At 42.9% G+C, this 19,820-nt stretch overlaps 1 protein-coding gene across 12 annotated transcripts in view; it reads right to left on the bottom strand.

Annotated features, from left to right (window-relative positions):
- Positions 1-19,820, bottom strand: part of BACH2 (BTB domain and CNC homolog 2) — a 358,349-nt gene that overhangs the window by 38,144 nt on the left and 300,385 nt on the right. The gene's annotated exons all lie outside the window — the stretch shown is intronic.

Here is a 19,820-nt window from a genome sequence, read left to right as displayed (position 1 = left end):
TGTTGCTGGTCCCCTATGGATCTTACAACAAACCCTGCAGCGCTCTGAGCTTCTTTGTGAACCTGCCAAGCCCCCACCTGGGGGGTGTGCAGTGCTAGGAACACCGTCTTTACCGAAGGACAGAAAAGACCAGGAGAGGGAGCACAAGAACACAAGATACTTATACAGAGTTGGGTTGTAGGGCACGTCATAGGAAGAGAACAAGGCAAAGAGAAGCAAATTGCCTCAAAAAATATATGTAGAATCTGAATGGTGTACTTTTTTGTGTGTTGGGGGAGGGCATTTAGGACCTCTTATTTGTTCATCACATAGAAAAAATCTTTTTTTTTTTTAAAGATTTTTATTTATTTATTTGACAGAGATCACAAGTAGGCAGAGAGCCAGGCAGAGAGAGGGGGAAAGCAGGCTCACCACCGAGCAGAAAGCCCGATGCGGGGCTCCATTCCAGGACCCCGGGATCAAGACCGGAGCCGAAGGCAGAGGCTTTAACCCACTGAGCCAGCCAGGTGCCCCTCACATAGAAAAAATCTTCACCTGATTATACTGAATGCAGACCCGAAAGGCTATTCCGGCTGTTCTTGTTTGTTGTGGATCATCATATGACTCTAAGAACTGTCAGCAATTACTAGCACTTTAGAGCTGCCTTCCCTAGTCATTGTAGTTCCCTTTCACTCCACGGTGACCTGGGAGCAAATGCATCAAAATGGCAAGCGTGCAGCCTCATGTAGAGACCAGCGGATCCCAGTTCTACGACAGTGCTTAGCTGGGTTGGCTTTGCACGCTGAGCAACCAGGGTCATCCAGTTGGAGGCAGTGAGACCAGGCATCCCCCCCCCCCCCCACTGGGGACTCCCTCTCCAGGGTGCTACTGGGGACCACCTTTGCAGTAGTAGGGTGCAGCTTGCTTTATTCCCTTAACAAGCAAGGACTGACTACCTCCCATGGTTCCCTAGTCTTAGGTGCTGGGAAGATAAAACAACGAATAAGGAAGAAAGGGTGCCTCGCCTGGGATGTGCTAGGCTGTTGGGCCAGAGACGAGTTGACAGGTAATGACAACACCGTATAAGAGCCGCACTGGGGGGAGACCGGGTGAGGACGGAAGGGGCACCTACGTCAGACGAAGTAAGACAGAAGGGGAGGCCCGAGGGAGGATTAGACAGGTACTGTGTGGGCACCGGTGCTGCACGTGGGAGAAAAGGTAAATACACAGACCCATGAGCGAGTCTGGCACCCCGGGCGGTGAGACAGGAGTTCAGCTCTGGTGGGGTGCTGGGGTGGCCACAGGTGACAGTAGACATGTGAGCAGGGGCACGGGCAGCACAGTCAGCCTAGGTCACACCGAGGAGGCTGGCCAGCAATCGAGAGCCACCGGGGTCTGCCGAGCAGGAATACTGGGGAGATGAATCTAGCCACAGCTGGGGGACGACCTGTGCAGGGGCACAGGTTGGTCAACGCAGTCCAGGCAGGTGCCAGCTGTGGGCGGAGAATGGATCGTGACCGTGGAAGGGAGGTTTAGACAGAGTAGGAAGGCCGGGAGGAAGCTGAGCTGTGGATGTGTGAGAGCACAGACTGAGAGTCAGATTCAAGGGGGCCCACTGCTTCTAACCAACCAACGGAGGCCAGAGCCTGGGTACAACACTGGTGAAAAGGGGCTTCCAGTTAGAGTCATCTGGGACACTTCACCACATGACTGACAGGATGGGGACTGTGTAAAGGCTGAGAGGCATAACCAAGGTAGTCTGGGATTCAGAGTCATAAATTATTAAGGAGGATGTGGCTCTGAATTCTGTGGCCTTGAGCTTTCTTTAAAGGAAGGCAGCCACGGAGGCCAGTCACTTGTTTTAGCCACGGCATGATGTAGAAATTTTAAGAACAGCAAACGTGCCCAATAATTCATTCTGGCCTGGCCAATGAGAGAGAGGTGATAGTTCCTATAGAATGTGAGAAGTCTGTTTTATTTTAAAGTAAAGATGAATGGAAGATAGATGAACTCATAAAACAAAATGACTTGTTAAAAATCGCTATGCTGGGCGCCTGGGTGGCTCAGTTGGTTGGGCAACTGCCTTCGGCTCAGGTCATGATCCCAGACTTCCAGGATCGAGTCCCGCATCAGGCTCCCAGCTCCTTGGGGAGTCTGCTTCTCCCTCTGACCTTCTCCTCTCTCATCTCTCTCTCACTCATTCTCCCTCAAGTAAATAAATAAAAATCTTAAAAAAAAAAAAATCGCTATGCTCAGAGATGGGGAAAAGGCAACCTTCCTCCCAGGCCCTGTTCATTGATTTTTATGATAATTGCGGATCAACTGACTAGTTTTGTGGCCAGAGCCTGCCTGGGTCTCTAGAAGCCTCTTCCATCATCACTCAAGGGGACCTCAGACTTCAAAGTGGACCTCTGGAGACTGACCGTCCTGTTTCCCTCTTACAAGAACTCTTAGGATCTCATTGCACCCAACTAGAAAACCCAGGGTCATCTCTCCATCTCAGTCCTTCACTTAATTACTTCAGCAAATTCCCTTTTTCCACGTAAGGTAACATATTCATTGATTTTGGGGGATCAGGACATGGACATCTTCCGGGGCCCGTTATTCTACCTACCACACTGGGTTATTATAAAAATCTGTATAGCTGTTTTCTTAGACATGTCTTATACCTTGTGCCTCAAAACCGAGGCCCCAGAGAAAAATCATGTCCTTACGTAAGTCAAGATGACCTAGATATTAAGGTCTTTATTTGACCAAGCAGCATGAGCTCAGGGATCATTGATGGATAGAAAGAAGAAGAATGAAAATTTATTTCAGATTTCAGGTGTTTTCTCGTGCTATCATTTTACACTTCAATTTTTTCAGGCTCTTTCTTGTTCTTTCTTGCATGAAGGCACATTTCTCTTGCTAAGCTCATGGTGACGTCTGTGTGGCACAGGAAAACCCTGAAGGAAAGGTGGAGATGGGGCTGTCTCCAAGCTACAGCTGACTGCTGTGGCACCCTGGGCCTCATTTCCCCACCCGTTTAAAACACAGACCCCTGGGGTGCCTGAGTCGCTCATTCGGTTAAGCACCTGACTCTTGATTTTGGCTCAGGTGAGGATCTCGGGGTGTGGGCTTGAGCCCCATGCTGGGCTTTAGCTCAGTGCAGGGTCTGCTTGTTGTCCTCCCCCTGCTCCTCCCCCTGCTTGTTCTCACTCTCTAGAATTAATAAATAAAAAAGCAACTTAGAACCCCCCCCAAAACCCACAGAGAACTGCATCTTTAATGAGTATTACTATCATCTCTGAGGCAAGAGGTTAAGAATATGGGAGTCAGGGGGCACCTGGGTGGCTCAGTGGGTTAAGCCTCTGCCTTCGGCTCAGGTCATGATCTCAGGGTCCTAGGATCGAGCCCTGTGTCGGGCTCTCTGCTCAGCGGGGGGGGGGGGGGGGGGGGGCGCTTCCTCCTCTCTCTCTGCCTGCTGCTCTGCGTACTTGTGATCTCTCACTCTGTCAAATAAATAAATAAAAATCTTTAAAGAAAAAAAAAAAAAAGAATAGGGGAGTCAGGCTGCCTTCTATCCAGGCTCCTTAACTTAGGTGTTGACCTTGGTACAAATTAATTAACCTTTCTTGCCTCAGTTTCCTCATCATATGGAGATTAATAATAATAATAATAACAACAACAATCCCAGACAGTCAATGAGTTAAGCATGTAAAAAAAATGCATGGAACAGTGCCTGGCACATAGTGAATGCTCAGTAAAGGTTATTTTTTAAAATCCTCATCAGCATCACAATATTAGACATGAAGGCTATCTGAAAGATAAAATATAGCCTATTTCTTTAGTGCTGGGTCAGATGAATTTTAAGACCAAGGTTTTATGATTCCCAATATATCATAGAAGAAAAAAATAACTCCCTGATGTTCTTAATTCCCATGCATCATGCTGCGTTAGCAAGATCTTTTAATATTTCTCCTTGCTGCCAATTAAGGGCACCAAGTCAAAGTTGATATGTAAAAATTACTGTTCCATTATCACCTGATGGCCTTGCTAATAAATCTTGGCTTAATGAAGCATATGTATCTTTTTAGTAGAACAGAGTATAACCCAAACTAGAGGGACAGGAGCTCCAGCTTGTTTACAACAGGACCTTCAGAAAGCCCACTGCATAATTGCGTGCCCGTAAATACTAACGCTGTAATTTTCTTGGATCAAAGATCATTTTCAAAAAGTAAGCACATGCACATCTATACTCGTGGAAGCTCCTCAAGCAGGTTCTACAAGGTCCAGTAAGTCAGTTTTGAGAGGAGGCCTTCCAACAGCTCTCTTCCACTTGAAATCTGAAGTGTGGAAAGTGGAGTGGATGTATGTTTTACTGGAAGAGTCAGCAATAGAAAATAGAGTACACTCGTAGCTGCAGCAAGCCAGGATGAATTTATATCGTGAATTTTAAATCGGGCTCAGAACTGGCTTGTGTTAGCCATTGAAAAAAAATTCCATTGATTTTGGGCTTCCTGATGAGGTTTCCTGGGTGAGGCAGACCTTGGACTGAAAGCCAAGTAAAGCTTTAGATGCAGACTTCTCCATTTCCCAAAGAATGTGAAGAGGGAGAAATTGCTAACAGAATTCAGGAACAAAAATGAATATTATATTTCTACTTACTAGCAACTATCTTGGTATTAAACCCAGCTGATTTGGTTCTGTCCTTAGGGGCTGAAATTCTTCCACTTTATTCTTACTTCTTTAGACAGACTAAGAACTCTGTTACCCCTCTCTTCAGTCTTTCCCCCCTTTTCTGTCTTCTATTCAAATACCTCTACAAATGTTTATAATGGAACACAGTATTCCATAGTATTAAAAAAAACCCAACTCTGTAAGTCCATTGATTTTTTATTCCCCTCTTGATCCTAAGATCTTTGTTATTCTGCTCAAATTATCTTTGTATTCACTTGGTACACAACACGTGCTCAATAGATTTTGTTTCTTCTTTCTTTGCTTGGCTCTTATCTGATAATGTAGTTCTTCCTTTAGCCTTTGGTTTACAGACCATTTGCTAAATAATTGACCCTGAGAGCCTTCTTCAGAGTCGACATCATTTACTGGGAAACTTAGCCCAAACTGTGATAACTCTCATAAGGCATCTTGGAAATGAAGAGGTTTCAAAGGAAAATCAAGTCTCATTTATCAAAAATGAAGTGCTTTTGTTCTCATTTCAGATCTAGTGGCAGAAGGGAAATACCAAGTTTTAGAGGTCCCAGTGAAATATTTGACAAGATATGTGAAATGTTCTTCTTTATTTGGGCTGCTTGTTTCATAATATACTTGATGTGTTTCACCAGAAAACCAAGGTCAATTCAATTGATCAAACATGATTCCAGTGACAGACACAGACACATACCCATACAATGCTCACATTCTCCCAGTTATAATGACACCGAATCTAATTTAGAACCACAAGAGCTAGGGAATTAAGAGTTAATACTTAGTCCCCCTCCTTAATTCATCCTGTCATGCCTGAGTATCACTTCTCCTATAGCAAGCAAGATCACCCACTGTTCTGAGGCCACAAGACAGAGAATGAAATCGGCTATAACATTTTGTGTCACGACGACGGTAATTAGGGATGAGCCTGCAGAATAAGCTTGGGTGCTCTTTGTATGTGAGAGCGGGAAGCAGGACAGGAGAGGAAGAAAGGAAGACAAAATAAAAAGAGTAGGAAAGCAGGCGCATGAGCCGCAGGCGAGCTCTCCCTTGTCTTCTGTTCTGTTCGTACCGAGGGCATCTCTGGGGCAGGGTGAAGGCTGCTGCTTTCATTACACACACAGGCTATTAGCAGTCGAAACTCCCAAACAAACTTGAGAGACTATATGAACCACGATGATCAACTTGATAAATGCTATGGTCTAACGCTTTTTCATGCAATTGTGCGTGTGGGCAGGAAAGGCAGGGTGGGGGGGGGGTTCTCTTCGACTCAGGGAAGTGCTCCTTAGTTTGCTTATTTTAGGAGTGGTTTGGATTACTGCTCTTTCTACAACATTGTGCGTCATATATACCCACTAAAATGAGACAATCACTCTTTCTTTTTTTTTTCCCCCACACTTTATTTATCATGAATTACTGCTTTAATTTTTAACCTGACCCAGCAGGAAATGATGGGTTTAACCCCATGTGACTCTCATTTGATTATGGAATTAATAAAATCTCTGTTACCAAATAGAACCCATTGTGCTATCTGAGGGCAACAACAAATTTACGGAGGGAATCGCCCACTCTCTTCTCTGATGCCTTCTCTGTTCAGAGCAGGTAAAATCACACACCAAAAAAGAAAAAGGAAATTTACTAACTTGCCTCCTTTATTTGTTACTTTACCATAAAGAGGTCTGTTCTATTTATAAATTCATTTCTCTTCAAGGCTTTCTCATCACAGGACTAGGTTCTGCCAATAGATAGCATTATTCTCAGACTGTCATTTGCCCGGAAACTTTTAATGTTCTTACTTCTTGTTTTTGCAATTTGCACAGTTTTATCACACACGGAGGAATCACTATCTTGATGCTATCTGTTAAGATATACGATGAACTTCCTCCTTTTCCTGTTGAATGTACACCTCTCAAAGAGAAGAATGACATCATGAAATGAGGGTTCTGCTTGGATATATTTAGAAAATAAATACATACACTTGTTATTAGGACTTCTCACAATTATGATAAAAAATACCTACCTGAACCTAAAACATGTGCAGAAAGTTCGCTATTATCTTAATCCTGAATTCCATTATATTTATATCACAGATGTTCTGTGCTGACAGAACAGTCTGAGCTGTCTGGATTTGCCAGCCTAGATTAATAAGTACCCATCACGAATCATTAATGATGCCGGTTCCAGTTCAGTGATCGAAATGGGTAAAATAATTTCATTTGATTCTTTTCCTTATGAAAGAGCCCTTGGCTTTGTGATGCGCTTCTTTCTGGAAAAAGTCCTTTTGATGGGAAGAATACCGAAAACAGTGTAAGAAGTGCTAGAGAAGAATAGAAATTCATTTTAAAGCAGCGTACCATGTACAAATGCTGTCTTACAAATAGGATTATTTAATTTAAACCTTAGATCTGTCAAGCTCCATTACTTCAAATGGAGCCTGTCGCTTCTTGAGTTCATTATATATCGAGATTATATTACAATTTCTGTTAAGTCAAGGCTAAGATACAAGGCGGTTAAAGAAATAATTACACAGCAGCGTCAGTAAATAGAGCAAAGTCACTGCAGTGTTCCGAAAGGCAAAAAAGTCATCTTGCTAAATGAGGATCCAAGCTGTCCTGTACCAAGACTGTTCCTAATAAATAAAAGGCCTCTGGGAAAAGTGCTGAGCGTATGCTGGATCTATTTTCAGCTTGCATCAGCAGCTGCTGCCCCTGGGATCACATCTTTACGCGTACTCTACACCATATGTAATCACTCCAGTGCTGCAACCAGTAAGATAATGAAAGAGCATGGCATAAATCTATACTTGAGTGGAATGCTAAATGAGGAAAATAATACAAAAAGGGGGGAAATAAACCGCATTTTCAAGTCATTAGGAAGAAAGACTTTGACATATGAAGTGTTGCAACCATTAATAGCACTTATCATATAGAGTGGAGACAAAGAGACAAATTAATCAAACTGACAGAACTGGGACATTTTATGCTAATGCAGGCTCCCGGGTTTTAGTCTGTATTCCTCTGTGTCTGGAAAACTGATACCATTACAGGGCAGGAAATTGCATGAATAACATGCAACAGATCATAAAAATTCACACACCAACTGCAGAAACCCTGCCAAGAGCTCTGTAAAAACAAGGATGGAGAGACCTCAACAGAGAAACTACCAGCAAGTAATGCATGCAAATAAGTCCAGGAGTATCTCCCATTCATGCACCGTAATTAACCATAGGTTTCTCACTCTTGTGAGAAGTGTAGTGGCAAACCCGAAGCCTAGGGAGCGGACGCTGAGGCCAGCCAAAGAAGGCTGCCCAGGCCCTCGTTCAAGGTCGCTGGCCATCAGTTGGGGCGAGGGCCATGTGGAAATTTACTGGCTGGATTGTGTTAGCATAAAAAAAATGCAAAATAAACATAAAAACATTAAGAATTTAAAAGGGAGGAGGGAGAGGAAAAATTGATAATGCAAAGAAAAAATAAAGGACCATTTCCATGTATGTTTGTATAAGTGGCAGAAATAAAGAGAACCAAATACTCAAAGGGCTTTTTTAAAAAATTTTTTTTAAAGTATTTTATTTATTTATTTGACAGAGAGAGAGATCATAAGTAGGCAGAGAGGCAGACAGAGAGAGAAGAGGGAGCAGGCCCCCTGCTGAGCAGAGAGCCTAATGTGGGGCTCGATCCCAGGACCCTGGGATCATGACCTGAGCTGAAGGCAGAGGCTTTAACCGAGCCACCCAGGATCCCCCTGAAAGGGCTTTTATGAAACACATGCTGCCCCTGACTTACAAAACAGCCCCCACTTTGTGAATAAGCTGTGCTTAAAAGTGAACGGCAGACAAGTCCTCAGGAAGGCTCGCCCTTTGTTCTCCAGTTGTGAACACCCGTGGTGGTTGCTGGAGTCGATCCCACTGGCTCCTTAAAACCCATCCATAGAGATTTCTATCCCTCCACAGAGGAAGCTCATGCATCCCTGAGACTGGGAGAAGATGGGCTCCTTAGCTGGAACTCCAAAAATATTTTCCCATTAAAAAATACAAAATGAATAGAACTTAGGTTTGCCTGAAAAAAAGGACCCCAGAACTAGAATCCTGTGAAATCCTTTTTGTTGGCCTCCAGACTCCGTTACATTCCTCCCTCTCTTTCCCATCTAATACATGCCACACATTTTTCTGCCTCCAGAACTTTGCTAAAGGATGCCCTTCATTTATTTGACAAACATTAACCAACTGGCTATCATGTTGGCATTGTTCTAGATGGTCGATTTGCAGACTGAAAATATCACCTCCACCACATAGAAATCTGACTCAAGGATCTTATTGTCTAGATGAGGGGACAGACAAGCAATGATTCAATTACCATACGATCCCATAGGTGCTGTGACAGAAATACAGAGAAGGTGCTACAGGCATATAATGGGGGAGGGGAGGACACTGGCCCTAGGTGGCCTTTTCCCACCCCTGGATATCCCACCTGTACCTCCTCTCCTCCATGATGTCCTCTCTCCTTAGAATGATCTTCTGTTCCCTTGTACTTTCATAGCCCTTCACTTATTCCTAAAGGATTACTTTCTTTCTCTCTTTGCATGATGATAAATATCTGGTCATTGAATAAGTTTTAAAAAATGAAAGGTGATACAGATGTAAGATTTGGGAGCAGATTTAGGAAAGTAATCATGATTTATAACCTATTTATAGAAAAAAACACACTTTAAATTCAAACAACTAATTTCTTTTTTTTTTTTTTTTAAGATTTTATTTATTTATTTGAGAGAGAGAGAGTGTGTGCATGCACAAGCAGGGAGAGGGAGAAGCAGACTCCCCACTGAACAGGGATGTGGGGCTCGATCCCAGGACCCCGAGATCACAACTTAAGTCAAAGGCAGACACTTAACAGACTGTGGCACCCAGGCACCCTCAAACAACTAATTTCTTAAGAAACTCTGGGAATGCAATTTATCCAGACTGCCCATCCTAGCTTTCTTTCCTCAGACAATGGACCACCAAAAATACAATCTGCATCTACATAGACCAATGCATGAGACAATGGAAATGTTTCAAGTAGTGCAAATGTGAAACAAAGACTCTTTTTACAGTCATGTAACTTGCATATTAAAAAAAGAATCTGAGTGTTTCAGGGGAGGACTCCCACCGACTCCCAGCTTTAGTAAAATGAAAAGTGAAAAGTGCACCTGGTCTTCTGAATGAACGTGGGCTTATATTTGGTTGTATGCAGGACTTTTATACACAACTTCTTCATAAGGACCTTAATTGATGGATTATTATGAATATAATCATCTGATTAGTCTGTTCCCAGTGGTGGGTCTGGGAACACAGCTAGACTACAGGGGTTAATCCTTACTACCACGGTTTCAAGTCTGATCAGCAACCCTCTGGAGGGAAAAGAAGGACCAGGTGTGATTTTCTCTGCTGCTTTTCAGCCCTGAGGACACATGCCTGTGAACCCAGGTCTTGGGTAGTGTGATCACCTAACTATGCATTTGTAGAACCCTACTGGCTTCCATTAGAAGGTCTTAAGTCTTGAGCTTGTTCTGCTGCTTTATCTTCTATGTTAAGTCTGTAAAACTTATATTTCTGAATATAACAGGATTTTAAAATACATTATTTTCAATGTATAATTTCAGTATACTTACCACTTTACCCTTTTACCAATGCAATCAGTTGTCATACTATTGACTAGCCAGCAATGAACTTAGTCTCACCATAAGGAGGGCTGAATTTTCAGTATTTTTACCAATCACTGGGGTTAGGGTGGCCTTATTTTTCCACATACTAGCCATAAAGAGACATTTGAATTAGAATAAAAGTTTAAAGGTGGCAAATGGTGTACATTTTGGTGAGGCTTAATTAGATGTCAATATTTCGGAAAGAAAATATTTGGAAAGAAAAAAAGAAGAAAAGATAGATCCCCAAATATAAGAATTAAATGATTATTTAATCTTATGTATGATGAAAACCAATAGGATCTCTAGAGATTCCTGTCTTTGAATCTGGTTAGAAAGAGAATATGTTGTCAGTGGGGGAGTTTTCAGGCAAAACCTGAAAACAGACTCATGTTCCCTGAACTGATTAGCAATTATTTGGATTGTGCACAGGTATGGTCCTTTATTTTAATAAGAATGTTCAACTCTGGAAAAAAAAATGTCAAAAGACCAGAAAAGTGGTCATAATTAGGAAAAAGAAATGGGATTTATGCACTACGAGAAAGTAATTCTAGTGGCAACTGAGTAACTATCTTCAACAGGAATCTCCTTACAATGCTGGATTTGGGGAACAGATTATGACATACAGGCCAAGTTTTGAAACTTTCTGGAAGTAGTGGTTACCTACATGGAACACCTAAGCCGGTGTGATGTTATTTGACAGGGTTACACAGAGCTCTGTCTGTGGATGGTCCGTACATGTGGAGTGATGACTAGTTCTTTGCTACCATCATGGAGAGTAAAGAAAGGGAAATGAGGCGTGAGGGAGGTAAACTGGTGGTCCTGGGAGATTTGGGTTGCTGGAGAGGTTTCTCCTTTCCTTTTCCCTTCCCTTCCTTCCTAGATTTTATTTATTTGAGAGAGAGTGAGCACGAGTTGGGAGGGGCGGGGCAGAAGGAGAGGGAGAAACAGACTCCCCCTGAGCAAGGAGCCCGATGTGGGACTGGATTGCAGGACCTTGAGATCATGACCTGAGCTGAAGGCAGCTGCTGAACCGACTGAGCCACCCAGGCGCCTAGAGGCATTTCCTAATAGATGGCTACAGGTACTGCGGAAGTTGTGAGTTTGAAGAAAGAGAAGAAAAGGGCCTAACATTTAATGCTAAGACAAGGGGGCCTGAGGCAGGTGATGGAAGCACAGAGCAGAGGAGATAAGATAAGGGTATGAAGGGGAGCAGTGACAAGTGGGAGGTGGTCCCGGGCAGATGGGGAAGGGGTCGCAGCCACTGAATCTAAAAGGGCAGGGAGATGGTGGAAAGACAAAGAAATTCCTGGCAACAAGCACTACTGAGTCATAATAAGCTATTGGAAGGAGGTTGTGGGATCAGCTTTTCCAGAATTTTTTTTTTTAATGTTAAGAGAAATAAAAGTCTTTTTTGGGATTGTTTAGATTTTGTTTTGGATATAGGTAGCTGGAATTTGAGGACTTCTTATTTTTCATTTTCTAGAAGGCACGTATCAGAATTATATTTTAATATAACTGTGTCTCTCCAACATACATTTAGATATAACTCCAGTCTGTGTGAATTAAAATAAACCTCTGAATGGAACTTTATGGATTATGAACCATGAATTTTCCTATTATTATATCATTTCTTCCTCCCAACAGCTTGGTAAGTGAAGTGTTTATGATTCCTTTTCTCATTTTCTATGAAACTGTGGTTTGGAGAGCTTAAACAACTTGCCCAAGGTCATGGGGCTTAAGTTCCTGAGCCCCTCACTCCAGATCACGTGTAGACCTCCCTGTATTTCTACAGCCATGTAACCAAGCCACTCTAACACATTTTCTTTTCATCATTCCTCATAAAAGACATTTTTTCATGCTGATCATTACCCTCACATATTTCAAGAAGAGGCTGGGTGCTATCAATTTCTACAATAGCCAGAAACGAAAACCAAGAAGTTAGGGACCGAAAGAACAGACCTTGGGCTTGGGTTTTCCCACCACATGGCTGACTTTCATCTATCCCCTTGCCTTGATTTTATTCCACTTGCACAAGCTGAGAGCTTCAGTTTAAACATTTGGGAAATGTTCTAAATGTGTGTGGGAAATCTCCAACCTCCTCTTTTGTGTGGGGGCCAAAATTCTCCATAAAGGAGCATATTGATTCGAACAGGACATAATTTTTGCCTCTGCTTCATAAGGTTTCTTTTTATTCTTTCACTTAACAAATATTTATTAAGTACCTACTATGTGACAGACAATACAAGCTCTAGGGACAGAATGGCAAACAAGTCAGGCGAGATAGCTGGCCCTTGTACTCAAGGCCTGCACTAGGGTGGTTAGTCCAACATGATGGTCACTAACCACGTGTGGCTATTTACATTACAATTAATTAAAATTAAATACGATTAGAAAATTCACACTGATTAGTCACACTAGCCACATTGCAAATGCTCAGTAGTCACATGTGGCTAGTGGCTATCATATTGGACCATGTAGGAAAACATTTTTATCATCATAGAAAATGTTACTGAATAGCACTGATCTAGAAGAAATAGATAATCAACAATTTCGTCAATGACGTCTGCTTGAAAATCATGATACAACTTTAAGACTTTTCTGTTACTCTTCAGTCTTTAAAAGGCATCTGTATCTTTCTTTTCAAACAAACATAACTTCCTTCATGGCCTTCTTACTTTTTGCTTAGACCACTGTAACAACCTGGCCATTGTCTCTTTCTCCCCGATTCTTCCTTTGTATTGTTGCCTGACTAATCTTCTCAGTGACAATCACTTTATTTCCCCGCTTCCTGCAGCATTAAAAAACAGGCCCCTTTCACATTGGCATTCAAGGCTCTTCAGAATTGGGCTCAACTGACTTGTCCTGGCTCATCTCATGCCATATATCCCCTCTGTCTCCTACAATTTTAGCAACAGAAGTTGGGGTTATTGTTATCAAACCCATTGTCCTCCATAACCATTCTTTGGAAGAACTTTTTTTTTTTAAAGATTTTATTTATTTATTTGACAGACAGAGATCACAAGTAGGCAGAGAGGCAGGCAGAGAGAGAGGAGGAAGCAGGCTCCCCGCTGAGCAGAGAGCCTGAGGCGGGGCTTGATCCCAGGACCCTGGCATCATGACCTGAGCTGAAGGCAGAGGCTTTAACCCACTGAGCCATCCAGGCACCCCTGGAAGAACATTTAAATTATAAGGATACCCACAAGAGCAAACAAATAGGTCTTCTCTGGAACTTCACTGAGCTGAAACAGGAGAAGGAAAGGAGTGGGGAGAGGTATGTGGTTACAGAAAACTGATATAGAGGTGCAAATCGTCTTAGCTAGTCCTGAAGAAATTCTGCAACATGACAGTTGTCAGGTAGAGCAGTATGCTCTAACCTCGCCATTAGGAGGGCTACAGACAGGAGAGGAGGTGGTATAGATACTTAGGGACCCAAGCAGGAGAGCTAGGGTGTTTTTGAAATAATACATAAATCAGATAACCAAGAATGTTGATGGAAAGAAACACACACAAGAAGTGTTTTCATCTAAATGTACTTAATGCAAAAGCCTACTCCCGTATTTTATACAAAACTTATGAAAATAGGCATGACCCTGTGTTCTCAGTAAGATGCCATTGTGGCTTCCTTTGGGTAGATATTGTACAAGACAGATTTTTGTCTTGTGGACAAGGAAGAGTGCTTGCACTTGTGCAAGGAAAAGTGCTGAATTATGAAGTGTTTCCTAAACTACAGAGACTTGGGACCCGCGGTCACAATTTTTAGTATTTTCTTTAATGCAACTCACTTTCTTCCTTAAATAAATTTAGCTCAGAAAGAAATCTATCCTAAGCAAGACTGTCTGTGAAATCTCAGGTTATGCTTTTTCTAATACATATTAAAAGAAACACAATGATTTTGAAAAAAGTTCTTCATATGTCACTTGAGATCATCTCACTTCCATGTTGTGCTACACATACCCTTATTTTGAGAAAACACTGGGATTAGGAGACTGAACTATTATTCTGGCTAAGTGTTGACGTCGAAGACATTTGAACAAGGCCTTTCCTGTTTTCTAGTCTGAAACATGGGGACAGGACTGTGCGATAGTCCCTGCTGGGGGTAGGAGGCGTGGAGTGAAGTAGCCAAAGGTGGTAAAGTGTTGGTAGGCATGAAGGGTTTATCCTTGATCAGGAACAACATCATCATCTCTTCTGGGGCTAGTGAGGATCAATGGATTAACATTTACGAGGAGCTCAGAACTTTCCAAATGTCTACTGTACTTATCCGTCCTTCGTAGGGAAGTAAACAATGGAGAGGGCCAGCCGGCAGTCTCATTGGCAGCAGCGGGCTCCTGGAAGACGTTGATTGGGGTACAGGCTTGTGCATGGCCTCAGGGGGTCCTGTTGGCATCTTCTACCAGGCTACCAGTGCTGTCAGGCTACCTCCTCTGTGTCTAGTCCAGAACTCCAGCAGCTCAGTGAGGGTAGGAATGGGAAAATGCTCAACGTCAACGATGCATAGACATCGGAACTCCTCGACTGTGTTCCTGCTAATGGCACAGGGCTGCCTCTAGGGCCGCCACATGAGATCATCAGAATCGACTCTACAGGGATGCAGCTGGGCGGCGCCTCTACAGCTCTTGTCAGAGGCTTATTTTTCTTGCAAAAAAAAAAAGGGGGGGGAGGAAACCTGGCTCCCCAAATGAAGGGGGCTTTATGTAACTCTTCTGCCATTTTTCTCTCACCTCTAGAGCGTAGCCGAGCTCTTAGAAACCCGGTGTTAAAACACTTCAGCAAGAAGCCAGGCAATTGAAAGCCCCCTCTAACAGCTGTTAATGGCTGTCGATGAGCAGGCAGACACAGGGCGGGAAGGAAGGGAGCCAAAAATAACGCTACAGCAGTATTTTCCAGGATTCAGTCATTCCTGGTGCTGGAGAGAGGGAGCTTGAGGGACTGAAGTGCAGCTCTATGAAAACAGGGACGTTGCTGGAGGGACAGAGTCCATGGGCTGTTGCCTGTAGAACCCAGTCCTCGTATGGCAGGACCTGGAAAGGCTTTCTCAGGACCCTGGTATCTGAGAAAGACTAAAACGGGGAAATAGAAAGAGAAGGTAAGGAAGACTGATGTTGGAGGTGACCTGAGCTCAGCATCACTGGGGGAGTTTCTGAGGCAGCTCTTTCTCTGTGTGTGTGTGTGTATGTGTGTGTGTGTATGTTTTACATGGTACTTCTTCATGAACCTGTGTGTCATCCTTGCACCTGGGTCATGCTAACCCTGTCTGTATCCTTCTAGTTGTAGTGTATGTGCTGTCCAAGTGAGCACTTCTTGGTGTGTTTTTATTTTTATTTATTTATTTTTAAAAAATTTATTTGTTTATTTATTTGACAGAGAGAGAGAGAGAGAGATCACAAGTAGGCAGAGGCAGGCAGAAAGAGAGGGGGAAACAGGCTCCCCACTAAGCAGAGAGCCCGATGTGAGGCTCGATCCCAGGACCCTGAGACCATAACCTGAGCAGAAGGCAGAGGCTTCAACCCACTGAGCCACCCAGGTGCCCCTGGTGTGTGTGTGTGTGTTTTAAATAATTTTTTATTTTTTATAAACATATAATATATTTTTAACCCCCGGGGTACAGGTATGTGAATCACCAGGTTTACACACTTCACAGCACTCCTGGTGTGTGTTTTTATAAATATTATTTATTATTTTTTAAAAGATTTTATTTATTTATTTGACAGACAGAGATCACAAGTAGGCAGAGAGGCAGGCAGAGAGAGAGGAGGAGGAAGCAGGCTCTCTGCTCTGCAGAGCAGAGACAGAGCAGAGAGCCCAATGCGGGACTCGATCCCAGGACCCTGAGATCATGACCTGAGCTGCAGGCAGAGGCTTTAACCCACTGAGCCACCCAGGCGCTCCTGGTGTGTGTTTTTAATCTGAGTTTCATTCTGTGGGATTTATAAACCCATCCCATGATCAAGGAACCATTTTAAACCTATTTCCCCTTAGAAGCCCTGCTCTCGACTCCTAGCCTGGATGGGGTTGCCTCCCCACTACCTTCCTACTGCACACACCCTCTCTTTCATAGAGGTTTGGGGCACTGTGGGCATCAGGAACTCAAGAGTTTTTGTTTTTCTAATATCCTGCCTCCTTTTCTGTTTTTTTTTTTTTTAATTTTATTTATTTAATTGACAGAGAGAGAGACACATCAAGAGAGGGAACACAAGTAGGGGGAGTGGGAGTGGGAGAAGCAGGCTTCCCGCCGAGCAGGGAGCCCGACGCGGGGCTGGATCCCAGGACCTTGGGATCATGACCTGAGCCAAAGGCAGATGCTTAATGACTGAACCACCCGGGCACCCCTCCTTTTCTGTTTTTACATCATATCTCAGTCTTATCAGCCACTTTCCAAGAATCGTAGTCACAGTATTATTATTTTTTCGGTTTTCTTTTTCTTTTTTTTCTGAAGATTTTATTTTTAAGTCATCTCTACATCCAACGCGGGGCTCAAGCTCACACTCCGAGATCAAGAGTCGCATGCTCCACTGACTGAGCCAGCCAGGCGCCCCACGGTTTTCTTTTCATTTTTACGATGTATACACATAATGCAGGAGACTTTTCCCTGACATTTCACTGTCACTCAATTCAAATGTGCATGTGGCACTCTGAAATCTTTCCACCTGCTCTCTGGAAGTTTTGATACTCTTCATGAGTAAAACCAAGTCTCTGAACAGCACTTCCATTTGAACCGTATATTTGATCTTTCCGGGCTCGGCAAACTGTCACCCACTCAGAGCCTAGACAGGAAAGTGGCAGATGATTCAAGCTTCATTAGGAACAAGTCATGCCAAAATAACTTCATTTCTAGTTTTGATAGGATTACTGCTCAGAGAATGCACCAGAAATAGCATCCCAGGATTCCAGCAAGGCAGCTGATATCTCTTAAGTCACACTTTGAATAATATGAAACAACGGGATCTGGAATGTAGTAAAATTAAATGACCAGTAGCTGGATGACAGATCAATGTCAACTTCAACCTGATGGAAAGTTGTCTGGTGATGTGACCGTGGCTTCTGTCGTCTGCTCTGTTACAGTTAAGTTCTATATCTGACTAGGAGACAATGGGGGTGGCAAGCTGGTCAGATACTTCAGGAGAGGGAATCAAGATCCCAAAGAATGACCACAGGCTGATAGTATGGGGTAAAATGTAAAGATCCATTTTAACAAAAATAGACATCAAATCCTGTGTGGATTAAAAAATCCAAAATTTTTTAATCCTGTATGGATTAAAAATCTTAAAAGAAGTCCACTTTGTGAGGACAGGATGGGAAAGTGCTGGCTTAATAAGGTGAGTCAGGACACTGACACAGAGGCCGGGAAACTTAGCACAATTCTTGCTACCCCAAGACATGTCTAACGCAGGGAAGGGGTTATAGCTTTCCTCTGTTCTTTACTCTTCAGATCACATCGAGACGCTAGCATTTAGTGCTGCGTGTTAAGAGCAGGCCTGACCAACAAGGATCATGAAGAGCACTGAATCTATGTGATAGACGGAACCCAGCTGTTAAATCCCGAGAAAGCAAGATTTACAGGCCCCACGGAAGAGCTGTCTTTTGAGAGCTAATGGGTTATTATGAGAAGAAGAGATGAAACTTGTTCTCTTTCATTCCAGAGGGCATAAATAAGGTCACAAATAAAAATGTAAGGGATGTAGATATCTGGCACAAATGAGGAATTTTCTAGTAATTGCAGATGACAAAATGGAAGCAGTTCTTGAGGGATGGTGAGCTCCGCATTGCTGGAAGTGTTCCAGCAGAGGCTGGAGAGATCCCTATGTCCTATAATAAAGGGATTCCAAACTGGGTGGGAGATTGGACTAGATGACTTCTAACATGCTTTATTTTCTAACCTGTAATCTGTGACACTCCTCACTGTTTCTCCACAATAATTAAGAGGACTTATGGTTCTTAGTGTTCCTTAAACACTTCATACAAATCTTGACAAGGAAGAAAGACAAGGCTGATAATATTTTCATTTACTTTGGATACCACTGCCAAAATATATGGACTTGTGAGTTGGCAAAACAAACAGAGCTTTTTTGAACTTCCCCAAGTCTCCTGTGAGTCTATGAATGGCACATCCGTCAAGCTACTTTAGTTTGGAATGCTGGCCTAGTCCAACCAGTCTGCTGAGATCATGAACATTTACAGAGAACACAGGGAGTCTTCATAGAATGTAGTGGAAGGGAATATTTAAAAAAATAAAAAAGTCAGTGATTTCCTAAGTATGTAAGTTTTCAAAGGCCATCAGACCTATTCAACAAAAATTCAACTGTATAGTTGAAGAACCTTGAAATTAAACAAATGCAGACTTAGCGGACTGAGTTTCAAGTCATTTATACAGGCATTATTTTCAGGCATGATCTTCCTGTGCTGAACAAGTAAGCTCTTATCTATTTAGACCTGTCGGAGGAGTGTGCAGTCAGTCCCATGGACCTACAATTTTGTTTAAACGGATAGCAGCATGTCCCATCTTGTATTTTCCTGGGCTTGACACAACAGCCACTTAATAATATTATAAAACTTGTACACACCCTATCATTGAAAATGGCAGGAGAAAATAGCCCAAAGCCCTTCCTCCTTAATAATCTCTCGCACAGGTTTTAGTACTGAACCAGGTAATCCTGATATCTTTGCTAAGAAGAAGAAAAGAAACCAGAGGTCCTGACCACAAGTAGAAGAGATGAAGGACACAAGGCAATCGAAGAAGTGAGATGAGGTACAGAATATGTTCGAAAACATGGCAGTAAGTACTGGGATTTACTCATGGTTGATGCTCATGGTCGACAGCTCTAAATTATCAAGAATGGTCAGAACTTATGAGAGAACACAGCTCTGTACCAGCAACCTGAAGCCAAGGCAACAGAGATACTCGTGCAATGATGGGTCCAACTAGGTTCCTGGAGATCACCCGTGCTAGCTCTCATATAGCCGTATGTTAGTCTTAGGACTCGAATCTGGGTTGGAATCTTCTGGGTAGTTTTTCCAGGTCTCTGACCTTGCTATCTCATTAATGATTCTAACTCAAAATCTAGACACAAAGTTGCAATGAACAATTGAACTAGGGCTTCCTGTTGTGGAGCTGGCAGTGGAGGGACCTTCTCTTGACACTGGCCTTTGATCACAGATGGCCAGGCTCATACAGAGGCTGCCCCTCTACGTTCTATTAAGACAGAGCAGAAAAAAAGCCTTAGATGCTAAGATGATCATGCTCTTTCAGAAATCTTTAACTCAAAGCAAGTTACAATTTCAAATAATATCATACTTTTTTTTTTTTCCCCAAAAAGGATTGAAGTAAATCCTAAGATCCAAAAATAACCTTCTAATACAGACTGAGGAACCCATGGGGGCCAGACTCTACGGGACCCAGGGAATTGTACAATTCAATAACTGGTTAGAAAAGGGGCCCAAGTGTGTATGAAGCATAAAAGAGGCTGAATTTCAGTAAG

Source organism: Mustela nivalis, assembly GCF_964662115.1.
Source record: "Mustela nivalis genome assembly, chromosome: 5".
NCBI lineage: Eukaryota > Metazoa > Chordata > Mammalia > Carnivora > Mustelidae > Mustela > Mustela nivalis.
This window is presented reverse-complemented; position numbering and strand designations above follow the sequence as displayed.